Source organism: Centruroides sculpturatus, unplaced genomic scaffold (genome assembly GCF_000671375.1).
Source record: "Centruroides sculpturatus isolate CEXI.00-Female unplaced genomic scaffold, Cexi_2.0 scaffold1128, whole genome shotgun sequence".
Classification (NCBI taxonomy): domain Eukaryota; kingdom Metazoa; phylum Arthropoda; class Arachnida; order Scorpiones; family Buthidae; genus Centruroides; species Centruroides sculpturatus.
This window is the reverse complement of record NW_019385590.1, coordinates 282219-287850: the sequence shown is the minus strand read 5'-3', so window position 1 is coordinate 287850 and position 5632 is coordinate 282219. Positions and strand designations below refer to the sequence as shown.

General features: G+C 33.1%; 1 long non-coding RNA gene across 2 annotated transcripts in view; it reads right to left on the bottom strand.

Annotated features, from left to right (window-relative positions):
* Window positions 1–531: 531 nt before the first annotated feature.
* The window catches only part of LOC111640392, a 65832-nt gene continuing 60731 nt past the window's right edge, over window positions 532–5632 (bottom strand). For both annotated transcript variants that reach the window (XR_002759267.1, XR_002759266.1), the window contains exon 3: window positions 532–814. This is a non-coding gene — a long non-coding RNA (uncharacterized LOC111640392). The remainder of the gene's footprint in view (window positions 815–5632) is intronic.

Genomic DNA, 5632 nt, shown 5'->3' with positions numbered 1-5632 from the left:
CTATGTCTTGGGCCACTCAAATATTTTACGTTTTTGATACTAATAAATTAACATATGAAGTATAATTTTTTATTGTTTTTATATTTTTCAATATATTTATTTTGTTTGTACAAAATAAAAAAATAATTTTTTACGATACAATAGTCTTCGTTAGGCTTAACATCGACGAAAATTCAACGCGAAGCGACACGCAACGGAGAAAAATTTCAACATTGGATACATTAAACTATTTTTTCGTACATAAATCGGTTATCTGAAATATCAGTTATACGAACAACCCCAGTCCCCAACTGATTCGGAAAATCGACGCTCTACTGTACTTAATTTAGTTCTGGAACTGATGTAAACAAAATATATTGGAAATATTTGGTCAAATATTAGTCACCACTAGTTTTAAATTACTTTCGATGCGAGTCTGTTAGCCTATTTGTTTTAACGTTTACTAAATTCATTGAGGGAAAAACAATTCACATACATAAATTGTAGAAAATAACATTTGAATTTTTGCTGCATACTTCCTTAAGCTGGAAATTGATATAGTTATTCATATTTTATGCAATGTGGGCTGCATGCAGCCTGAGGGTCATGGGTTGCCCACCCCTGCCTTACGGTTATTTTATTGAAATAAAAAAATACTGTAAGTACTCATACCTTTAGTAAATTGAGTAAATAATTCTTCAAGAAGTCCTTTAACCTTTTATATAACTCAAAACCAACAAACTGAGCACCACCAGGAGGATGTCCCTTTTTTCCTTTTGTTCCCGTTGCTCGTTGTCCTGACTGGTGAACACTTGTACAATAATCATAAACATGACTATTATGAATTAAGTAAATATATTTAAGATTTCATATACCAAGAAGCTTAGCATCTAACAAAAATAAATTTAATGTCAATAAAATCAATAGATTAATTTATTATAATTGTAATAAAACTAATTTCAGAGTGTAACAACTCCAAGGAAATACAAAGTCACAAATGCTAAACTGATTAAAGGAGTCACTTTTTATTGGATTAGATGTTTTTCATGATTTTCTCACCTGACCTGAAAACATAAAAATTGGCAAATTAAAAACAATTTTAAAAAAAACAAACAGAAGTTTCTGTTTATGTTTTTAAAATTGTTTACACATCCAAATTTATTCAAACGTTCAATGTAAATTTACTGATGTTCTTATTCAAATTTGTTAATTTTAATGCTTTTGGCATGATGATGGAATCAGAGGCAGCCTGAAAACATTTAATCCAATAAAAACATTAATTTCTTTTATTAGTTTTGCATTTTTTTGTTATTGCAATAAAATCGATTAAATGAAAAAACAATTTGTGTGTAAATTCTTATTATAAAAATTGTGTCTTACACAAACTATTTATTAATTAAAATCCATGAAAATTAGCAAATATACCAAAAATATTTCATGATGAACTGGTCCAAACATTTCTGTCACCATACAAAATATCAATCATAATATCAGAAAATTATAAATTAAATTACCTTTGCTTAAAAATCAATTATTTTTGGGTTAGAATTAAATTAATACTAGTTATTAATTATTACCATAATATTTCTAGCCTGAAAATAAGCCAATTTTAGAAACAGGCAATCCTCACTATCCGTTTACAGACCACTCGGACTTACAACCAGCTCTCCAGAGTGGGGAATCCCTTTCTGAGTCTCATTGCCACAGTCAGTCAGTATTCACTACACAGCATCTGAAATCTCCAAGACTGCATATTTTATTTATAAATTTGTACTATATTGTGCACCCCATAGTACAAGATGTCAGTGAAAAGGAATAGCATGACTTCACCTGGAGGAAACATCAAGAATTGAAGGAAGACTATTGATCTTGAGATGAAAATCAAACTATAAGGACTTTGAATAAGTTCTCGCTGTTTTTTTGTGAAAATTAACACTTTATTTAAAAAAAGTCATAATAAACCCGTCACTGAAAGTATTGTCCATCACTAGCCACTACTTTCTCCCATCATTCTGGCAGCATTTGAATTCCACGTCGGAAAAACAACACATCTTTTGAGGCTATCCAAGAATCAACCCATTTTTTGGCATCTTCATAAGAACGAAAGTGCTGCTCAGCCAGGCCATGTGCCATTGATCGGAACAAATGATAATCGGAAGGGGCGATGTCTGGTGAATATGGCGGGTGGGGTAGGACTTCCCATTTAAGCGTTTCCAAGTACGTTTTCACCGGTTGTGCAACATGTGGCCNAGCAATCTGACAATTACAAGAAAAATTATCACAGATTTTCAATTTTTGATTGTTTCAAAAGTATAAACACATGTACACAAAAAAACCGATTTGTGATGTTTCAATATTTTGTAGTCCACCATTTGATTTAATTAGTTCAAATACTCTATCAGGCATACATTTTACTAGTTTTTGAAGTTGTTCTTGTTTAATATTTTCCCAACAATCCATGATAGCTAATTTCAGTTCATTTACAGTGTTGTATTGTCTGTTTTGGTCATAAACAAGACGACTCGTAATGCCCCAAACATTCTCTATCAGGTTCATATCAGGGCTCCGTGATGGCCAATCAATTACATTAATTTTTTTTTCAGTAAACCAATTTTTAGTTTACTTTGATGTATGAATGGCAGCATTATCCTGTTGGAATTGCCAGTTTTATCCCTCAATAAGTGATACAAAAGTTATTAAATTTTGATACAACAGTTCTTGATACTTTTCTGAATTCAATCTACCTTCTATAAATACAATATCAGTTTTACCTCCCCATCACAGATCCTCCACCTTGCTGTCTGTGCAATCTGACTTCTTCATTCTTCTTCAAATCGTGTCAGTAGTGACTATAACTGTCAGATCCATCCAAATTCCATTTTTTTTTCATCTGAAAAGACTATTTTCACACCCCTTTCCATGTCATCTTGTCTTTGGCCCACTTTAATCTAGCTGTTTTGTGCAATTGTGTTAATTTTGGTTTGGCAGCCATTCTTGTAAATTTGGCATTTTTATGATTATGCATACATCTCCTTATAGTTGCTGGTTAAACTGCAATTAGCAATGTTGATGCTGCTTCTATGACAGACAACTTGTTGATCGTAAGTAGCTGAAAAACTTTTCTTTTGTTTCTAGGGGTAAGGAGTTTAGGCCTTTCACATCGCTTATTTCTGCCATAATATTCACCCTAAGTTAACACATTTCTCACAGCCCATATGGATCAATTTATAGCTGCCAAAGTTTATCTTAGAGATTGTCCTGGTCCTTTTTGTTGGTAAATTTCACATATTTCCAACTCTGTTAGTGTTTTTCCATGAGGCATTGGTTTAAACCACAAAAACCATTTAAAATTGGCACCATGCTTTTAATAATAGTTGTCACCAGAGGGAAGTATCACTCAATTAAACCAATAATTAAAAAAAAATTATTACACTAGTTTTATGCACCTGTGTTTATACTTTTGAAACACTCAAAAATTGAAAATCTGTGATCATTTTTTCCTGTAATTGTCAGATTGCTCTAAAACTTTCAGAAAATGTTTAAATTGATGTTGTAAACAACATACTAATATAATAAATACTTTGTCTGCTATTGCTTTTCGTTTGCTTCTTATTAATTTAGCCAGCAGTTTTCATTCGGTTTGAGGTAATATGGTTCGCACTTCCTTTGGGAAGGAATCATACTTGAGCGCTATACACTTCGGAATAAGGTGTGTTTTCCGGCACTTTAGTAAAAACCATAACTGTGCTTTTAGTCTTAACCATCTAATTCTTGTATTCAATAGAGAAAAGAAGTGTTTTCTATTATTATCCATGATATAGTATACAATGCCACATCACGCCAACGAAGTTATTATATGCTTATAACACTTACGTGTTGTGGCGTTACAGGAGTGGCGTCTTGGAGAATGAATTCATCCAACTTCAGAAAATGAACTCATCCGCTAGCACTTTCAGTAGTATATAACTACTGTCTTCAGGCAATCTATCAAATACAACAGCTTAAGATTTTCGAATACTTATCTGACGGTTTCACAAATTTTGGACATTCGAAATTTTCAAACAATATTTCTGTCAAATTAACTGATTTTTCTTTTTCGAATGTTATTTAAAAATCGTTTTATGCATCATAGTGCGTGGAACGAAAACAGTTTTACTTAAGCATGTTTTAGGAAGAATAAGGCCGTAAAAGAGCCCAGAACATGCATAAAGTATAAGATATGTCAAAAAGACATCCAAGTAGCAAAGACTTCAACATCGTGGATTTAGTTGTTTAAAGGCTGTTACCCAAAGTTCTGGTATTTTGAGAGTTGGGGAGTTGCACGGTTCAGTGGCTGAAATATAGAGACTCTCCCAAATAAATAACTCTTTATGTTCGTTGCAGCCTTTCAGTAATTTTGTTTTGTACCAGAGCAGCTGGTAATTGTGGTCAAGCACTTTCTTTGCTAACTCTGTAACTGGCCTGCTGTTTTTGATATCATCTTGATGTTCAAGAATACATGAACATAACCTTCTAGTTGTGGCCCCCACATAACTGGTTTCTTCACCTGTCAATGCATGTTTTAGCAGGACTTGGTAGATTCCTGATTTATCATTCCACTGATATCCGTCCCTATCATTACATAGTAGTCTTCATAGACTTGGCGGTGGTATTATTGGTAGAACAAAACCGTTAGTTCTAAACATATGCGCAATTTTTAAAGAAATGGGACCTAAATAGGGTATTGGGAAATGTGCTATTTTCTAAAGTTGGACAAGTTCATTCTCCAAGACTCCACTCCTGTAACGCCACAACACATAAGTGTTATAAGCATATAATAACTTCGTTGGCGTGAAGTGGCATTGTATACTATATCATGGATAATAATAGAAAACACTTCTTTTCTCTATTGAACACGAGAATTAGATGGTTAAGACTAAAAGCACAGTTATGGTTTTTACTAAAGTGCCGGAAAACACACCTTATTCCGAAGTGTATAGCACTCAAGTATGATTCCTTCCCAAAGGAAGTGTGAACCATATTACCTCAAACCGAACGAAAACTGCTGGCTAAATTAATAAGAAGCAAACGAAAAGCAATAGCAGACAAAGAAATGCAAGTGTATCTGGCCCATATACGATTTTCAAAACAGTGTGATGCAAGCAGATTATACCAGCAATTGGATAAAATTAGAAACATTGCCAACAATAAAGCTCACCAAACCAGGAAGAAGTTGAACAAAAAGTTCTGTTGGTTACGGTCAACTTCTCATAGAAAACAACCCAATACAATGGAGGTTCCTTATTATAATTTTATAATAAATACATTACTATAGTTAATGTTGTTGTTGTTGAAAAATGTTGGGTGTGTTTATAATTTTGAAACAGACTGTAGACTTAACATCGACGAAAATTCAACACGAAGCGACACGCAACAGAGAAAAATTTCAACACGGGATAGGTTAATATATTTTTTCGTATGTAATCGGTTATCCGAAAAATAAGTTATCCGAACAACCCCAGTCCCCAATTGATTCGGATAAACGACGCTCTACTGTATATCATTTTTGTTCATCCATTTTCTGCTTTCTCTTATATTTTTCCATTTTGGGCTGCAGGTTGCTCTTGCGTATTTGTTCTTTATTTTGAATGCTGTTTTCCATCTGAATGTCTTT